General features: G+C 30.0%; 2 protein-coding genes across 3 annotated transcripts in view; both read left to right on the forward strand.

Annotated features, from left to right (window-relative positions):
* The window catches only part of LOC127291544 (beclin-1-like protein), a 145,108-nt gene that overhangs the window by 8,570 nt on the left and 114,720 nt on the right, over positions 1-21,818 (forward strand). The window lies entirely within an intron of this gene.
* Positions 1-21,818, forward strand: part of LOC127291539 (uncharacterized protein DDB_G0284459-like) — a 309,035-nt gene that overhangs the window by 3,621 nt on the left and 283,596 nt on the right. The window contains exon 4 of the mRNA XM_051320722.1: positions 666-931. The gene's annotated coding sequence lies outside the window, so the exon portion shown is untranslated. The remainder of the gene's footprint in view (positions 1-665; positions 932-21,818) is intronic.

The following is a 21,818-nucleotide window of genomic DNA, read 5'->3' on the forward strand; positions in this document are numbered from 1 at the left end:
AACCCCCTCCTAGAGGGTTGTACGGGGTTAAGGGAAGGAAGGATTTGTTTTTAGTGGTGTTTTTCGGATTTAGCGACCCCAAAAACATAGGAATATGGGGTTGTGTTTTTTGGGACCTGACTTTTTTTGTGTGCCTGTGTAATTTGTTTTCTAATTTAAGAATACAGACAAATTTAGTTTACTATTATTATTTTATATTTTTTCGAAATTTTTATTTCAAACAAACTAAGATAAAAACTTAATATTAGTCAAATGTATATAAAATAATAAAGAATTAATTTTTGAATACGTAATATTCTATAAAAATTAAAAGAAAAACAATTAGTTAAAAAATTAAAGTTTTCTCACAATTTCTATTATTTTTCATAATTATGATCAATCAATCGCATGAATTTTGAAAAATATGAATTTTTTCAAAAATAAAATTTTTAAAATGGTAAAAAATATATTTTTTAATTTTAATAATATATAATAATTGTATATTATAAATGATTTTTCGGTTACTCCCTTTAATGAAAGTAACTTTTTGTTTCACAAGAATGTATCAAATTTCGAGCTTATTACGTATCTCTATTTTTAATTATAATGTATTAAAAAACCAATGTTACTTATTTCCATTTTATCCAATTATGAATTTTATTTTAAAAATATTTTATGTATTTTAGAGTACATACAAAAGGCCTAAACTTGTGAAAGGTGCTTTGCCTACACTAAATCTTGGACGTCCTGAGAAACCAATAAAAAGTCGGAAAAGACCGAGAGAAAGATTTAATGTGAGTGACGATTCGACACCTACAATTAAAACATTCCCTACCGAAAGAGTGGTACTGGAATGGTACTGAATTGGACTTGGCTTGAGTTCCACTTCAGTACCACTACCTGATAACCCATAAGAAGACATTTTTAAAGTACTTTAACAATAGTTTTAAAGGTATATAAGATCAACAAACCGTCTCTCACGATATACGTGTAAAACAGCAAAAAAAATATAATAGTTTGTAGAAAATTTCTGTTAAGTTTGGAAATTATATTGCAATCCCTCCTTGAACAATAGATCCCTAGGTCCTTTGTTGAAGGATTAAAATTTTAACCCGAGTTTTATTGCTTAAAAAATTTGTAATTTTAATAACTCAACTTTAAAAAATATATATTCAGAGTCGTTAATATTTCCAGATTATGAATATCTAAAATTTACCATAAAATAATTACATTTAAAAAAGTTATAATTTATCTCGTATACCTTAAGTTTGATAAAAAAAATGGACACCATTTTTGAATTTAGCTGACAAAGGAAATATCATATGCATAATAATGTATGAAAATAATATAAATCCATGAAAAACAAATATAATATTGAAATAAATATAAAGTTTTAGTTTAAACATATTGAAAAAGCTAGTCGCTTTTCACTTTTATGAGGGTATTAACCTTTACTTGACACACTTTTTCTGAGTATCATACTTGACACATTGGGGTTTTTTGTACCCCATCGACAAAAATCATCATGAAAAATAAAATATTAAATATATCTACTTCAATTTTTTTTTACATATTCTTGAGAGGTATCTTCTGAAAACTATATAAGTTATATAGTAGAATATTTAAAGTAAGTATTTTTAAAAAATTGGAAAACGTGAGGTATTTCGAGAAAAATTGGTAAGAATGGAAAAACGTGGGGTATTTTGTACCCCAGTGTGTCAAACAAAGGTTAACGGTAACTCGACCCTTTTCGCAGGAAAAAATTTCTCAGTTCCATTTCAGTACCAAAATGCACCAAATTAGTACTGAGTTGGTACTGAGATCTCAGTTCCAATTTCCCAGTACCAATCCAGTACCACCCTTCCGGTAGGGTTAAGAACTAGTGCTCCTGTTGATAAAAATTATGTTGAAAATGTCGAAGATAATTCAACAATTCATAAGGAAAATATCGAACATATTAATTAAGAAACTTCGGATAAGACAGACTTATTTAATCTAATATTTCCCGATAATAATTCTACATCACTTCGAATTTCATGGGGACGAACAAATTTCACTTGGGGTGAAGAAAGTGAGTGGGCTATCACGATACACAAATTAATTGTCAGAAAAAATAAAACAGGTTTCGTGGAATCTTTTTGTCAATTAGAAATAATGATAGATAAAAATATGAGCCCAACAATTAAAGTAAATGGACTTGACATGCAAATTAAGGAATTTGTAATTGAAAATGAAACTTTAAATTCAATTGAAAATTTAGAAAAATTAATAAATACGATCAATCAGCGCTCAGTATGTTAAGGTTGTCTAGATATTGAAACATCAGGAATTGACAATCTCTTAAATTATTTTAGTTACACCGACAAAACTGATATTTTGTGCCATAAAAAATGCAATTTAATAATGCCACTTGAAAGTAACATATCTAAAAGCTGTAAGTGTTGCGCATCAATGAAAAATTTATTAAATAAAAAAATTATTTGCCGCCAGCATAATAAAAAAAAGTAATTATATTAAAATCAGTGATTTAAATCCGACAAAAAAATAAATTTACTTTACTGAAGTAAAAGAAACGACTCTACCAGCAAAGGGCGAAAAAACGGGCTCAAACACGGAATCGATTGTTATAGTCCTGTCACTGGGGCGTTTAAAAGGGGGTTTAAAAACATTAATTCCAACATGGAAATTTTTTTTTTTAATCGAAGGGGGATTTCCAATGTTTAAATCCGAGGTTTCGACCTCGGGGGGTGGTAACATTTTCCGCCATATTGAAAAAGGGGTGATTTTTTGTTTTGCAAATATCTTGCAAAATATGGTTAATATGAAAAAAATTGTAATGAATAATTTCATAGAGAATAAAATTCTCTACAATATTTTTACAGAAATTCTTTTAAAAAAATTATTATTTTCAAAGTTATGTTGAAAAATGTTGTTAATTTGGAGGGTGGAAAATTGCATTTTGCAATTTCAGCGAATCTGATGCAAATTATGAAAAATATTCCCTAATAAAACTTAAAGAGCCAAGAAAAATAAGCAACTTTTATTTAAACATTTTTTTTGATTCATTAATTTGGTACGCGTGCGAAACGCTGCAGGTTGCGTAATACCGGGTGTACACTATGTACACTCGCGTTGTACTATACTATACTATACACATTCAATTCCTCGATGAAGCAAAAAAAAGTAAAAAAATCTATTCTTCTTAATTGACTTGGCCAAAATTTATACTCTAAATTATACATATACTCTGACGCAGTCAATTGTAAAACATAGAAATGCCTCATTTATTCTCCACATTTTCTATTCCTCTAAATGCGCTCCAAATGGCCTGGCATATAGTCAATTTATAGAAATAACCACATCTTCATCACTTTTCAAATTTCTTATTCCTTTCAATACGCTTTGGAAATTTGGAAGCTGCGATTGAAAGGAATAGACATTTAAAATTTACTCTCCAAACATTTCATTTTTTTCTATTCGCTTCCAAGAAGTTTGAAAATAAAAAACTTTGCGCATTAAGAAAAATAAGAAGTTTGAATTCTTTTCTATTGACTTATCTGTACTGGGAATAGAAAAAATGAGTATTCATTACTCAATCTTGGATTTTCCGACGAGTTGACTCTGAGACTCGAACTCTCGATCATCATAGCTCTCAACCGCACTGGGAGCGCCTTAACGCGCTCGACCAGGGGAGGCTATAAAATTTTTTGAGAAAATGTCTCTTATAACGAACACATTAAACAGATACTTATATTATTTTGTAAAGTCATCAAACTAGCTTTTCAGATGTCCATTATTACAAAAAGTATATTATATAGTATATATATTTTTATGAACATTAATAATATCAATTAATAATTTTGTCAATTTAAATAGTTTTAAATGATTAATTGTATTAATGAATAAAAATTACAAAATTTTTCCATCTTTTCAACACAAAAATGGAATACGAATTTTAATACCTAATTTTTATGTGAAGTTTATTAACTTCGACATTTTAATTTAGAATGACATGGACATGAACTTAATTTTCAATCAAGTGAACTCTGCTTACATTCCAATTTTTTCGAAAATAAATTAAGTAACAATGTTTATATAGCAATAATTGAAAAGAATTCAGAGTTCCAATTCTTTTAAATGGGAGAATTTAAGTTTTCATTCAATTTCTCGATGAAGCAAAAAAAAGTAAAAAAATCAATTCTTCTTAAATGACTTGGCTAAAATTTATACTCTAAATTATACATATTCTTCTTAACAACCTGACGCAATCAATTGTAAAACATAGAAATGCCTCATTTATTATCCACATATTCTAATCTTCTAAATGCGCTCCAAAATGCGATATTTAAAATTTACTCTCCAAACATTTAATTTTTTTCTATTCGTTTCCAAAAGTTTGAAAATAAGAAACTTCGCGCATTAAGAAAAATAAGAAGCCTGAATTCTTTTCTATTGAGTTATCTCTACTGTGAATAGAAAAGAATTCATTTTTTATATATTTTGATGTTCACTGAGGTATTGAGTAAAAACGTAAATTCACCCATTCAGAAGAATTGAAAATGATCAACTTATGCTTAATATATACAAAATTTCAATCTTTCTCTATTCCTCGCTTCTTACCGGGTGGTTAAATAATTTAATTCAGTACACTATTGTTTCACTTCCATTTTTACACACACTGAAAAAGTTCAGATTTACAGTAAAAATATTTGTTTATTCAACTTTTTTAAAAATGTCTTTAATTAGTCAATAAGTAAATATTAACTTATATTTTTTTAAAATCTTAAAATTTATATTCATTTTCTTTCGCTTCTTATAATATTTTTAAAAAAATTGAAATAATTAGGAATTATTAATATACTCGCCAGTTTTTTCATTCCTTTCAATACGCTTTTAGAAATCTGACGCAGTCGATTACAAAAAATAGAAATATTTAATTCATATTACAAAATTCCCATTCCTCTGAATACGGTCTTAAAAACTTGACTCAGGCGATTGCGAGGCATAGAAATACTGAATTTATACCCTAAATTTCCCATTCCTCTGAATATGCTCTTAAAAACCTGACGCAGTCAATTGCAAGGCATAAAGATACCTCATTTAATCTAGAAATTTTCTATTCCTCTAAATCCGCTCCTGATGTCATGGCACAGTCAATTAAAAGGAATAGACATATCCACTTGACTCTCCAAATTTCTTATTCCTTTCAATGCGCTTCAGAAATTTTGATACTGTCGATTGAAAGGAATAGATATTTAAAATTTACTCTCCAAACATTTAATTTTTCTCTATTCGCTACCAAAAATTTGAAAATATGAAACTTTGCGCATTAAGAAGAATAAGAAGTCTAAATTCTTTTCTATTGACTTACCTCTACTGGGAATAGAGAAGAATTCATTTTTCTGATATTTTGATGTTCAGTGAGGAATTGGGTAATAACGTAAAATCGCCTATTCAGAAAAATTAAAAATTCTTAACTTCTGCTCTATGTCTACAAACTTTCAATTTTTCTCTATTCCTCGCTTCTTACCGGGAATAGAATTCTCTACAAAATTTGTAGAGAAAGTTTTTTTAAAATAATTATTATTTTAAATGTTTTATTGCAATATATATATATATATATATATATATCCGGAATATACATATATATATATATATATATATATATATATGTATATTCCGGATGCTTGTAACTATTACAACTGTAATAATTATAAAAATATTTTTTAAAAAACTTATTTCCACACCACCTTCGAGGTATAGTTTTTGGCGGGTTTTTTTGATGTGGTTTCCCCAATAGGCCTATTCCACGAAGAATAAATTATACTTTAGTAAAAAAAAATTATTTTCATTTTATTTATTGTCGTTTACTTCGCTTTTGTAGTCCTGGTTCGTAAAATTCATCGTTTAATGAGTGATGCTTATCACGTTCAGAGTCTGTTATGTTTGCTTGATCGTCATGTGTAAAGTTTTGGTCTGTGTCAGTTGTTAATTCGTCAACGTCGAGAAAACTTAAAATTCGTGTAACATTGTCACAAGTGTCACCGTTACAAGGTTATATATTAAGGTTATATATATATATATATATACCAATTCAATTCTTATAATAATAATTCTAATTTTATATTCCTAAAAAAAAATTTTTTACCTATAAGCGTTTTAATGCCTCTACCTTGAACTCTATGACAATCTTCGTTATCAAGGAATAATTGATGACAAATGAAACACTTTGTCATTTTCGTAATTTAACACTAAGAACACAACAATAAAAAACAAAGTTTCGTATGCACAGCACTTCACAAAACATAAACGCATTGGACAGTGTCTTTGAACAGACATATTTTTAAAACCGAAAAAGTTTAAAAAATTAATTTAAAATTTTACTTTCTAGCACAGGTGAAATTTTGTACTAAAAATGTAAGAGAAACTACTAGCTCGAAGGTCTAGCTGTGAATAAAACTGCAACTTATGTATAGAAAACTTATGTATTACTAAGAAAAAAAATAATTAAAAACTAATTTTAAATCATTCTAAATAACACTTAAAATATCATTAAAAAATAATTATAACAAATTCTATGAGCGTACGTATAGCGTCAGATTCTATCTTTAACCTGTTTAAAACCAAAATTTCACAAATTTTTTGTTTATTAGCAAAAATTGAAATATTGCATTACTTTAAATGTTGTTAGAAAATAACATGGAAAATGATTATTTTTTTAAAAAATTTTCTTTATAAATGTTGTGCAGATTTTTATTCCCTAGAAAATTGTTATTTATAATTTTTTTCGTATTGACCATATTTTACAAGATAATTGTATAACAAAATTTAACCCCTTTTTTATATGTTTATAGTACAACGCGAGTGTACATAGTGTACACCCGGTATTGCGCAACCTGCAGCGTTCCGCACGCGTACCAAATTAATGAATCAAAAAAAATGTTTAAATAAAAGTTGCTTATTTTTCTTGGCTCTTTAAGTTTTATTAGGGAATATTTTTCATAATTTTCATCAGATTCGCTGAAATTGCAAAATGCAATTTTCCACCCTCCAAATTAACAACATTTTTCAACATAACTTTGAAAATAATAATTTTTTTAAAAAAATTTCTGTAAAAATATTGTAGAGAATTTTATTCTCTATGAAATTATTCATTACAATTTTTTTCATATTAACCATATTTTGCAAGATATTTGCAAAACAAAAAATCACCCCTTTTTCAATATGGCGGAAAATGTTACCACCCCCCGAGGTCGAAACCTCGGATTTAAACATTGGAAATCCCCCTTCGATTCAAAAAAAAAAATTTTCCATGTTGGAATTTTTGCGAGTAAAAATGTTTTCTATTTGACTGGACTATTAAAAGATATCGTTCGGAAATCTCGAAATGAAATGATGACGATCAAGAAAAATTTTTTAAATGCGGTAATCGATAAAGAACAAAAAATCAGCAAAATTGAAAAACTTGCTATTTTGGAAATTCTGAAGGTTGCTCAAACACCAAATTCAAAAAATCGCATATACTCTGATGAATGGCTTATTTTGTGTGTAATTTTACGTATGAGATCTCCAGTCACATATAGAATGATACAAGATATCCAGCTTTTACCTCTTCTTTGCGAGCGAACTATTTGAAGGTAAATTATAATTAAATAATAAATTAATTAATAATTAAAGTAATAATTTTATATATAAAATTTTAAATTGATTTAATAATATTTTTAAAAAAATTAACACATTTATATTCAACAATTAATTATTTTAATATAAGTTTTGAATAATCAATCTTTTTTGTAGATACTTAGCGCAAATGGATTGTCCTTGTGGATTCGATCCAAAATTTTTCGAAATTTTGAAAGAACATTTTGGAAAAAAAACTGGAAAACAATGGCACGGTGTTTTACTATTAGATTAAATTGTCAACAAGAAAAAATTTAAAATTGAACCAAAAGACATTGACTTTTAAGGGAATAGCTGACTTTGGCGACAATATTCCAAAAAATATTGAAACCCAAATGGCTGATCATGCTCTTGTTCTTGTCTTCCAACCATTGTACGAAGATTATTCGCAACCCATAGCAGTGTTTGCGTCACATGGGCCTACTCACGGCGACAAATTAGCGACTATAGTTGTCCAAGCTATTATTTTATTGGAAAATGCTGGAGCCAAAATTCATGGTGTGTTATCAGATGGTAGTGCTCCGAATAAAAATATATGGACAAGGCTTGGTTGCAGTGAAAAAAAGAACTGTTTTAATCATTCTTTTCAGCACTCCTTAAGTGAAAATCGAAAAGTTTTTATTTTTTGGGACACTCCTTACCTAATAAAATGTATTAGGAATCGACTTTCAAATGAGGGAGTATTAAAAGTAAATTTATTGCTAGATAAAGTTTTACAAAAACATTTTGAAAAGCATTAAGTTATTTCAATAAGTTGCGCAAATTTCTTAATTACAGGTACATTTAGATGAAAATAAAATAAAATGGGAGTATTTTCGAATCATGCACGATTTAGACAAATTACAACCGCCTCAATTAAAGTTGTGTCCAAAAGTAACAGATGTTCATCTTAACATTGCGAAAGTTAAGATGATGAAAATGAGAGTATCTCTGGCGGTTCAATTAAGTACGATTATTTACAATTGTTACAGTCAATTTTATTTTTGCAAAAATTATTAAGGCCTATTTTTCGAAAAAAATAAACAAAATGACTAAAAAAAATTATAAGATGAATTTTTGAATTCTTTAACTAAATTTAATATTTTTTGATCTGAGGAACACAAAAATAATTTTGAAAAACATATTTAAAAAAAATGTTTCTAAAATATATTTTCTTAAAAAATGTTCTAAAAAGTATTAATGTTTTGTTTACACTTTGTAGTTATTTTTTAAATCATATTTTTTGACTTTCCATAAAATATTTTTCTATTGTTTAATGTCAAATTTAGAGCCTTATTAATATATATTTAAAATTTTGTGAAATGTGAATATTTTTTATTTGATTAAATTAATTAAAAAATTATGTACAGATTTTTAGCAATTCAGTTGCACGAGGATTACGATATTATCGATTATACGAACAACAGCTTGAAAATTCAGAAAATACACCACAATTTTGTTATATTATTAATAATATGTTTGATGCATTAAATCGAACATGGAAAAATAGTTCAACAGATTTTATGCTTGGTTCTCAAGATAAGCAGGTATATTTTATTTAATAAAATGCAAATTTTACAATATTCGATATTTCCTTCATAATTGTGTGCATAGTTTTCATTTAATTTAATTAGATTTTGGAAGACAGTTTAAAGTGGTTGAACGCATGGAAAGAAAGAATAGAAAATGGATCACTTTCTGCTTCACATTTTCTGACTCCACAAACGGCAGAAGGTCTTAGAATGACTTTAATGTCAATGCTAGACTTAGCAAAATTTCTACTAAAAGATCTTAAAATGGAAGTATTTTTTACAGGAAAAGTTAATCAAGATCCCCTTGAGGTATACAATATTAATCATTCTAAAATCAGGGTGTCTAGTGAATTATTATTTTCAAGTTTGATTTAAACAAATTATTCGAATTAAGAATTTGTACAAAGTTTTGAGTTTAAAAATAATCAAAAAGAGAGAAAAATTTCAAATTGAAAAATGACTTTAATAATTGAATTTTCGGAAGAACTGATTTAAAAAATTATAGTTAAAATATTAAAAAATAATTGAATTGTGAAAGAGATGAATTTTATACTAAATTCACATTTTTGTAAAAAAATATCGGTCGCTGGAACGCTGTAAGTGCTTATTAGCGCTATCGGCTATTTTCTCTTTTATTGTGGTAACAATTGAATTCTTTCACGCTCACAGCCGCTCGAAAGACAAAGGCTGAAGCTAATATTAATGTAGAAGGCCAATTATACGGTGCAGGCATCGCAGATTAACGTTAAGTTCATTTTTTTTATAAGTTTTCATATGTCAAAACTTTAAACGTGTTTTTCTCAAAATGACATTTTTCAAATCCTTGGTCAGTCTAGCTCGAACAGTTTTGATCGGATTGACTTCGGCCAAAATTTTTTTTGATCTTCATTTACTAATACTACGTACTTAGAGGATTTTTAATTGGTTGGTTTGTTTTTTTGGCAATAGTTTTTTTGAAAAAATTTCGACCTAAAAATCGACTTTTTCCTTTAAATAGCTGCCAAATTCACAAAAATTAATATTTTTAAAATATCCTACGTACTCTAAAGCTAAATCTATCACAAATTCAGAATAAATTTCAATTTTTGTTCTAGATTAAACGGTCTAACCGGAATCTTGCCCACCGATTTGCCCTGCAGAGAAACGAGACCAACTTTAGCGGCCTCTATAGTCAACAAATTGAAACTATTTTTAAGTATAAATATATTTTCGTAAAGTTAAAAAAACAAATAAAGTCCTTGAAACCAAATTTTGTTTACTTTATTCCTGTGACTTAAAAAAATTCATGAAAAACAGGTTCAAAAGAGACCTCGAGGGTGTCACTCCCCCTTAATGTTTATAGATTATGGCGTCATTCAACGATTTTTAAATTCTACTTTGTAGGATAAAAGTTAAAAAAATAAAAAAAATATCTTAATAAAAATGTCGTATTTTCTTAATATGTTTAGAGATTTTTTAGAACCATTCGTTTAGCTTGTGGAACCAATGACCATCCAGCAACACCAACATTCCTACAAGTCTACAAGATCCTAACATTTTTTAGTATCCTGAAGCCTCCTCGTTCTGGAAATTTTTTCGTTCCAGAAGAAATTCCTTCTGATCCTTGCCATCCAATATTTTCCATATCCAGATTAAAGGAAATTTTTAAATCTGAGAAAAAACCTACACATATTGAGGAAATAAAAGAAAAAGTAAATATTCTTATTAATAATGAAAATAGTGACTTTTCTGACTTTATTGCCCTATATCAATATATTGCCTTAATTTGATCAAATGATATATTATCCAAAATTTCAAATTATATGAATGATTATAATTTCTCCTACAATTTCATCCACGTCGCACTCATAAATAAAAGAAAAGTTATGTACATGAAATCGATATAATGACAAATGATAAATTATACTACTCATCTGCCTTGCTGTTCCTCGGGGAAAACTGGCTGGAGATCGGTTCGGAGCTGGTTGGTGATATTGTCAAAAAAAATAATTGCAGGTTAAACGGACCATGAATTCACTTGCTGTCGACCACATCGTGAGTATCATTCCGGACTCTGCTATGTATATAGGCCAAGATTGGCTCGGTTTTGCCCCAACAACGGCTGCACCACGGATTCTCCTTCTCTTTTCGCCTCAGTGTAATTTTCCGCCCATTGTATTATTAATTTAACGCCATACTTGCAGTCTTCGGCGTCGGACTCAAGATATGGCGCGGAAATTCCCCTTTTCGGAATTATAAAAGCAATGAGTCAGAGAATCCGTGAGACGACAAATTTATTAATTGCGATACATTTCCCCATCAACCAGCATTTCCCCGAAAAGCAGTTCGGTTTCTACGAAATCTCTCGACCCTCACCGCGAATTACTCGGGTTGCCTATAGACAGGCTTAGTTTAGTGACCATAAGGTTCATACTTATAATTTCCTTACAAAATCCCCCTTGCTTCGGGTGGATCTAATTCAACGGAAGCTATCATCACTCATATACAAAAAAAATTATAACAAAATCAGTCACATAACGATGACATTCATGAAACCACTAAAGTGCGAGCATATATTGCACCATCCATTCACATTCATGCATTATCATTACACAAAAAAAAGAACGATATATAATCATAATTATTCACAATATTTACAATTAATATAATCATTACCCTTAATTCATATCCTAATTGTACATAAGAAAAATAACAATAATGAAACATATGTCGAAAATTATACAACGTAATTATTAACATAATAAATGCCATTACTATAATTATTCAAAAATCTTTTTTTTACACTTTGATTATTTTTTTATGTTATTTATTTTATTTTTTTTATCAAATATATATATATATATATATATATATATATATATGTAAATTAAAGATTCAATTGTTTTCCTTATTTTATATGCTTCTATGAACATATCTTCTCAAATTTGACTTATTATGCACACCCATATTACGACCACTTTCAATCTCAATCAATTCATAAGAATTATTACCGAAATCTCTAGAAATTTTATATGGACTAAAAATAAATGAAAAAATTTCCGTGCAACTTTTTTTAATGCATCAGACTGCTTGGGAATATACAACAAAACAAGATCACCTTCTTTTAACTCAATTCTGGACGGATTCTTTTGTGTTTTTGCTCTATTTTCAAAATTCTTTTATAGATTTTCTTTAGCTAACACGATTTTGTATTCTCGCGTCTGGAAATCGAATTAGTTTTTTTATTTGATCCGCCGGTTGTTCCCCAAAATGTAGTTTATGAGGAGAAAAACCGGTACTGCAGTTAGTCGTGGCGTTAAGAAAGAACTCCAAATCATTCACATATTTTTCCCATTTTGTATGTTTATCACTACAAAGAGTTCTAAACATTCTACCTAATTATATCATTATCAGTTCGACAGGATTACTCTTTGGGTGACGAATAGATGAATAAATTACCTGAATTCCCTCACCTCGCAATTTTTCTCCCCACTTAGGTGACGCAAACTGTGTCCCATGGTCAGAAAGAATTCTACGCGGTTTACCCATCTCAGGAATATACGAATTTGAAACTTTCTTTAGTATGGTCTGAGTGTTTTCCTTTCTTATCGCATATAACTTGGTATATTTTGAAAAAGTATCATACATTACAAAAATATACTCCATTCCAGCAATGGAACGAGGAAGGGGACCATAAAAGTCGACACACACGAGATCACATGGGCCTGACGAATAAACTCTCTGAAATGCCTCCTCCATCTGAATAGTCATCGACTTGACTCTCTGACACATATCACACGACAATACAAATTTTTTTACATTCTGATTAATATTTTTCCAATAGTAAAAACGCTTTACATATGTCAACGTTTTAAATACTCCCTGATGTTCCAATTTAGAATGAATACAAGAAAGGAACGGTATGACTAAATCGATTGGAAGAACAATTTGCCATTGATCTGCTACACGATCTTTTCAAAACAAAACTCCACCCTCTACAACATAAAAATCATCACACGAATTTTCTCGAATTTTTTTATTTATATTTATTATAAAAGGATCCTTCCCTTGTAACTCTGATAAATTTGCTAAAGACTCATATAAATTTTTTGATAATTCAATTTGATCAATTTCATACGCGATGACGTCATCTTTTTCAGAACATTCCAGAACATCAATGGACAAAATTTTCGGAATGACAGAATTGAATTCTCCTTCAGGATTCCTACTCAAAAAATCGGCTACAATATTATCCTTTCCCTTAACATGAGAAATATTAAAATCATACTGCTGCAGCGCGAGATTCCATCGAATCATACGGAGATTCCAGAGAGGAGTGTAATAATTATAGAAAGGATAAAGCCTTATGATCAGTTATAATTTCGAATTTAGTTCCCAGCAAATAGTTCCTTAACTTCGAGATAGAAAATACGATCGCGAGAAATTCCTTCTCCGTGGTCGTATAATTCATCTCGGCACCATTCAGACATCTGCTAACTAACGCGACAATTTTATGATCATTTTATGATTGGTTTGGTACAACACTCCGCTAATCCCTGCATCGGAAGCACCTGTTTGTAAGCGATACGGTTGTCCAGGAATATAATGACTTAGTTCAACGCAATTCACGAAAGCCTTCTTCATATTTTCGAATGCCTTACTATGATAATCCCCCCACTACCAAATACTCTTTTCTTTCAAAATCTCTCGGAACGGATCGATGAGGTTTAAATGACGTACTGTAAACTGGCGATAATACGTACATACGCCTATAAATTGGAGTAATTCCTTTTGATTTTTAGGTGGTTTAAAATTTACAATCACGTCTAATTTATTTTGGGGAGGACGAATACCTTCTGTAGTTAGTTCATATCCCAAAAACTATACTCTTTTCTTTAAAAATTGAGACTTTTTTAAGCTTAATGTGAAATTTTTTTCTTGAAGTACTTTGAATACTGAATATAGTGTCTCTACATGATTTTCGATCGATCCCGACGTGGATATTAAAAAATCGTCGATGTAAGTAGTCAAACAATAATCGAATCTATTTCCAATCGCCATATTTAATGCTCGAATAAATGCGGATCCTGCCGTTTTAATGCCGAAGGGAATTCTACAAAAATGATATAGTTTAGAGTCGAATAAAAACGCCGTGTATTTTCGAGAATCCTGATGAAGAGGAATTTGCCAGTAACCGGACGCGAGATCCGTCCGATTAACTCCGATATCAACGGGGGAGATTCGTGGTCGGATTCGATAATTTCGTTAATATACATGGCATCCAATCAAACTCGCACGCTACCATCACTTTTAACCACAATGCGAAGAGGATTGCAATAATCACTGTCCGATCGCTCAATGATTCTTGCATCCTCCATTTTTCTTTTAGTGTAATTCGAGCCCTCTCGCGAAATGTCATAGGAACGGGATATGATTTACGAACAACCGTTTTGTGAAGTTTAATTTTCAAACGATATGGGGGCGTATCTGCAACCGAAATCTTAGACGAAAATAATTTATCGAAATCAGATAATTTTTTTATAACAAATTCGCGTTCTTTTTCCCTTAAATCCTCTATTTCCGATACAATTTTTGTTAACTCATCGACAAATGACAATTCTTCCCCTGTTTTGAAATTCATTGCATTTATTTCATTAACGAATTTAGTACCTTCAACATCAGTGACGTCATCCTCCATTATAACATCCGCTAAACGAATTTTATTCCCAACATGATCACTAAATACACAATACTCTTCCGAATTAAAATCAACATTATGACACTCACTTTCTTTTAACAAAACTTCACGATAAAATTCTTTAATCACATTATCATTAAAAATTTTTAAACACTTATTACACTCATTTAATCGCATATTATTTTTTTCTTTTATATTTTCATATATTTCTTGAATCGATAATCCTTGAAGAAATTTAATATTCTCGTCATAATGATTAGAGGCGACACTCGATTTATTTAATTTACCGTACGATACCAAAGACGAATCAACAATTATTCCCTGAATCTCCAGACTTCTTTGCTCATAATTAACAATCGCTTTATTTTCCAAAAGCGAATCGTTTCCGAGAATTATATGATTTGACAAATTAGGCACGATCAAAAAAGCAGAATGACAATTATATGTTACGATGGAAAGGTCACACATAATTTGCTTTTTTATATAGGTCGCTTTTTTCCAATGGCAGTAAACAAAATGACACTAGTTGCAGGTAATTCTATTATTTTATTATATTTTTTTAAGTAAGTATAAAACGATTCTGCCATGGCGGTAATTTGACTACCTGTGTCAACAAGCGATAAAACAGGAACCGAAAACAATGAAACAATCACACGCGGACACAATGGACATTTTCAATCGAGAGGTTCCTTCTTTTCAACTTCATTCGACACATTTTCAACGATGTCATGAAAATCTTCATAAACTTGCCGGCGCGACACAGAAGACGAATATGTCACGCCTTTTACCAGTTTAAATGGTCAGGGATCTTCGTTTATGTTATTTCATTCATGGAAAAAGGAATCGGGGGGGGGGACGACTTATATCAGGAAGGGGAACACGTGAATTTTGATGAGACCAACCATAAGCAAATCGATCGTCTTCCGGAACACTGTTTGTATGTATTCTAGCATTTACGACGTTGGGAATTTTATTTTGAAAATTATCGAGATTCTCTCGCCTTGAAAATTGTGATTGTTGTTGATTTTTTGCATGAATATTTTGATAGTGCGGACAATCTCTCGACGTATTTCCTTTTTGATTTCGAAATTTTGGGTTTTGTGTGTTTATTTTATCTTGGAAGGTTATATCCAATTGTGCGAGTGCTTGGGATATCTTATTAGAGTCATTAAAATCAACAGTTGCCAAAACTTCCCGTACTCTTTTCGGCATCTGTTGAATAATTGTAAAATGTAATTCATACGGTTCAAATTGTGGAATAAAATATTGAGCCTCTTTAATTTGTGTTAAAAAATAAATTTGTAAATGATCAGCATTCGTTTCAAAACGCCTCGATAACCATTCCGATTTCAATTTGACCCGAATAGGAATGGAAAAGAACTCAGATAAAAACTTTACTTTAAAATCATTATAATTAATTAATTGATTTCTCTGCGATTCAAACCAGACACGAGCACGACCCTCAAAACATCCGTCCAGAATATACAAGCGATTTCCTTGTAAATTTTTCATTAAGAAATATTTCTCCAATTTTTCTATAAAGTGAATGGGATTGTCTGGTTCACAAAATTTTGGGATTTTTGCATCAATATTTATATCTCGAAGACCGTCTACCAAGGTTCTAAATAATTGTTCCCCGTTACCTCCCGCGTTTTCTGTCATTTGTTTTTTTAATTGTATGATTTGAAGATTTTGAATGTCATTTAATTGACGAAGCCTATCAATCTCATTACGCAATTCTTCTATGGATGCGAAATTATCAGTGTCTCGTTGCATCTCCATATTAGTATTACTACCGGTTGCCATTTTTACAGACCGTTTCTTTCGTGCAAATGTTAACCCCTGAGACAATGATCCTGATTGAGACCGAGTTTGCCGCGCAAACGTTGTTTTCATGCAGTATATACAATTATAAAATTAATTCAAAAATAATAATTCACAATACACACAGCAAAAATAAAAAAATTCAAAAATAAAAAATTATAAAATAAATAATATATAAAATTATTTCGATTCAAGCAGTCGGGCACTCATTCATGTCCCTGTTCGGGCGCCATTTATATAATAAATTTTAATTCAGAATTAAATTGAGAAATTTATCACACACATATTTACATGAATTTATATAAAAGACAGGAAAACAAAATCGAAAATCAAATAAATAAATCAAGAACCAGGCTTCAAGAAAAATCAATATATTGCCTTAATTTGATCAAATGATATATTATCCAAAATTTCAAATTATATGAATGATTATAATTTCTCCTACAATTTCATCCACGTCGCACTCATAAATAAAAGAAAAGTTACGTACATGAAATCTATATAAGGACAAATGATAAATTATACTACTCATCTGCCTTGCTGTTCCTCGGGAAAACTGGCTGGAGATCGGTTCGGAGCTGGTTGGTGATATTGTCAAAAAAAATAGTTGCAGGTTAAACGGACCATGAATTCACTGGCTGTCGACCACACCGTGAGTATCATTCCGGACTCTCCTATGTATATAGGCCAAGATTGGCTCGGTTTTGCCCCAACAACGGCTGCACCACGGATTCTCCTTCTCTTTTCGCCTCAGTGTAATTTTCCGCCCATTGTATTATTAATTTAACGCCATACTTGCAGTCTTCAGCGTCGGACTCAAGATATGGCGCGGAAATTCCCCTTTTCGGAATTATAAAAGCAATGAGGCATTACTCGGTTTTTAGGTTATGCGTTGAATATAAAATAGTCGCCTTCACTTTTTTTATGAGAATAATGTTGATTATGAGTAAAAAAATAACTCAGATTTTTTTCAATAAATAAATTATTTGTAACGATAGAGTATCGTAGTATAGTGGCGCGGCGAAAAGAGAGAAAGTAGACAGCGTAAGTAGTAGTGTCACTCTCTTTCCCCACCGCTCGCTGTCACCTAGCTGCTAGTGTTATACCTTTCGTCTCGCACCTTTTTCGTCAGTCTTCTTCCGACTCGCCTAGAGGTGCTTCTCTGACGATTGGGAGCGACTCACTCCTGGCTACCTGGGTGCTCAGTAGAGGTGCGTCTCTCTGAACACCAAATAAATAGTTCTCAGCAACAAGGAATTAAATTTCCTTTCTGATTAACAACATATAAAAACAGGAATAAAGTATTATTAAACGAAATATACTATATTATAATAAAATATATTTCATTTTTATACAATATTTTTGTTTTAACATATAGGGATAGCTATATAGATATTAAAATTTAACATTAAGATGTTAACTCTTTAACGCCCGAGCAAAGTTGAGAGATTGTAAACAATTTTAATACTATATTCTATTAAAATTTTTGAAAACTGATGTTAAATTCGTATTATACGACTCTAAAAATCTCTAAGTAAAAATTTTTAATAGCATTTAGTCACTTTTCTAATTTTTTTTAAATTATCCGCCACATTGGATCCACTATTTAAAATTTAAAAAGGTGCCACTTTGCACTTAAGAGTATATATAACATGTTAAATTTTAAGCCTATGTAAAAATTTTTTTGTTTTCGGGGTTGTCTTGATGTCATTTAAACTTGGAAAAGACCTAACTCAGAAAGGTGCTTAACATCATTTATTTAAAATTAAGATATTAAATTATATTTTCCAATCAAATGCAATCAATAAAGTATAATTAGTTATAAGCTTCATGATTATTATCATGAATCATCCCAGGAGAATTTTCAAAAAAAGTGTAAATATATTTTAATTAAAAACGCGTTTTTCGTTGTTCTGAATCATTGTAAACATTAATTTTTTGTTGATGAAAAAATATTTAACTTTTGGACTTAGAATATTAAATAATATATATAAATAAATGAATAGTATCAAATAACTCATTATTCTCATTACACTTAAATATTCAATTGGTAAAAATATTTTATTTTCCTTTAATAAAATAGTGTATTAACATTAAATAACGCATTATTTATATTAAATAATTTAATTAATTAGAATTAATAAATTTTTTTTATTAAATACTTTTTATTTGTATCAAAAAAAAGAAATAATTGAGTGAAATAAATAAATTAATAGTTGCAAGTACCTCATTATTTTCCGTTGAAATAAACATTTAATTGATTCCCCCACAGCAGCCAATCTTTACTAAAAATTTCGTAAAGATTTCCTTGAAATCTTGGGAATATTTAATTGAAAAGTTTAATGAAAATTGCATAAAGATTTAAATGCCCCACCAAAATAAATATTTGACGTAAAAGTTGACTAAAAATTTAAATGGAATTTTCAGGAAATGTTCGTCGCGAAAATTGAGTAAAAATTTAAATGAAATTTTTAGGAAATGTTTGTCGCAAAAATTGAGTAAAAGTTTTAATGAAATTTTTAGGAAATGGTCATCGCGAAAATTGAGTAAAAATTTAAATGAAATTTTCAGGAAATGTTCGTGGCAAAAATTTAAATGAAATTATCAGGAAATGTTGGACGGAAATATCTGTAAAAAATACAAAAATAATATTTGGGTGCACTTCCGAAACCCCCCCCCCTTCCGATTTTAATGAAACTTGGTATACTTACGTAATTTGATGCGCTGATCACGAAAATGATAGTGAAAATTACCGCAAATTTCATTTTTATGGTGAAAACCATAAAAAAAACACCATAAAATTATGGTTTTTTGCGTTTAACTCGTAAAAAACGCAAAATTAAAAAAAATCGTTCTTACAAAAGTCGTAGAGCTTCTAAAAATGAATATTTTATGTTCTATACATTTTTTACCAAAAGTCATTAGTTTTCGAGAAAAATGCAGAAACATGAAAAACACACTAAAACAGTAGTTTTGTTGCGCACTTTTAAAACAAACAGAGAGTCAAATTCACATTCTTAATGGTACTGGAAGGTACGGAACCCACCCCGACCCCCCTCCTCCAAGATGTCTTCCCCTAAAAGGTCTTATGGAAGTAGCCCTGCACAGCAAAGAATGCAGAGGCGGGCGAAGCCCGCCTTCCCTAGTATCGTTGCTCTCTTTCAAAACAGACAGACAGTCAAATTCACATTCTTAATGGTACTGGAAGGTACGGAACCCACCCCGACCCCCCTTCTCCAACATGTCTTCCCCTAAAAGTTCTTTTGGAAATAGCCCTGCACAGCAAAGAGTAGAAGGTTTTTTATTAAAAGATATTGTCCGTCACATAAGACATCTGCCTCTTGTGGATAATAGCTAGAAGTTGGTGATTTTCACCGTTTTTAAATATTTTGCATTTTTCTCGAAAACTAATGACTTTTGGTAAAAAATGTATACGACATAAAATATTCATTTTTAGAAGCTCTACAACTTTTGTAAGAACGATTTGTTTTAATTTTGCGTTTTTTACGAGTTAAACGCAAAAAACCATAATTTTATGGTTTTCACCATAAAAATGAAATTTGCGGTAATTTTCACTATCATTTTCGTGATCAGCGCATCAAATTACGTAAGTATACCAAGTTTCATTAAAATCGGAAGGGGGGGGGGTTTCGGAAGTTTATCCCTTTATTATTATTATCAATAAAAAAAATTTACTATCTGGGAATAAAAATAAAATAAATAATATACAAACATTGTTGCTCTGCTTTAATGGTTTGTTTCACATTGAATCAAGCACTGCATGCTTGATTGAGCAAGAACTTTTGAAAACAAATTTTGGGGTGCTGGGGATTGAACCTACGTTCGCCGCGCGCTAGCTAAAGACCCTAACCACTACACTACAGATATCTGGCAAAAAAAAAAAAATTAGAATGTATGCAAAGTTCACTTGATTAAAATTTAAATTCATATTATTCTAAATAAAAATGTCGAAGTTAATAAACTCCAAATATAAAAAAACTATTAAAATTATTATTATTATTAGGGTCAGTTGGGGTAAATGGGGACAAAATCGCTATTTTTCACAAATTACGTAAGTTTCTTCCTTTAAAAGGTAATATTTGCGAGATTATTTTTTTTAAGTTGTTATTTACATTCCCAGGATTAATTTTATGCAACAAAAAAAAATTTAGATAAGCTTTAAACGCATGAAACTGACTGTCCCCATTTACCCCAAAATTTAGAAAATTTCATAAAATTTGGGGTAAATGGGGACAGTATAGTTTCTAAGAAAGTTTTCAGAAAAAAGTTTCCTTAAGTATATTACTGTATTAAGGGATGAAAAAACTTTAAAAAAATTTGCAGTAGATATATAATAGTTGAACCAATTGAAATTTTTTAATTTTTTTTATTTTAGTATTTTGTCTTGCATTTAAAAAAAACAGACTTAAAAATCATACCAAATTTTTTCTTATTCCTTATGACTCCAATAAGAGAAATTCACTTGAATTTTTGATTTTTGTTAATTTGGTTAATAATGAAAAGCAGTCCCCATTTCCCCCAAAAATTTAAAAACTCAGGGTAAATGGGGACAGCTTGTCATTATTAACCAAATTAACAAAAATCAAAAATTCAAGTGAAGTTCTGTTATTGGAGTCATAAGGAATAAGAAAAAAATTTGGTATGAATTTTAAGTCAATTTTCTTTGAAATGCGAGACAAAATACTGAAACAGTTTGACTTTGATTTTCAAGTTTTTATGCATTGAGCGATAACTTTTTTTATCTTGCTGACAACACAGCCACACAAAAAAAAGTACCCGGGCCGGGGAATGAGACCACCATTTCTTGATGTATTTTGATGCGCTGAACACGAATCTGAAGTCCGTTTAGCTCCATCACGTCAGGATTTTGACATAACCTCAAAAAACATAGCTGATTTTAAATGACAGGAGAAATTTTTTAAATAATGGCAGATTTGCTTGAATCTTGTTAGTCGGGGGTTTTTGGGGTCGCTGATTACAAATTTAACGTCAGATTTATAAAATTCAAAATGGCGGATCCAATATGGCGGACGAATTTTTAAAAAGTAGTTGGATTTTTACGAAAATTGGTATCTAGGGGTTTTGGGAGTCGCTGATTACAAATTTATCGTCAGATTATTCAAATT

This window comes from Leptopilina boulardi, unplaced genomic scaffold (genome assembly GCF_019393585.1).
Source record: "Leptopilina boulardi isolate dan_hultmark-lab unplaced genomic scaffold, ZJU_Lbou_2.1 LbouV2_140, whole genome shotgun sequence".
Classification (NCBI taxonomy): Eukaryota; Metazoa; Arthropoda; class Insecta; order Hymenoptera; family Figitidae; genus Leptopilina; species Leptopilina boulardi.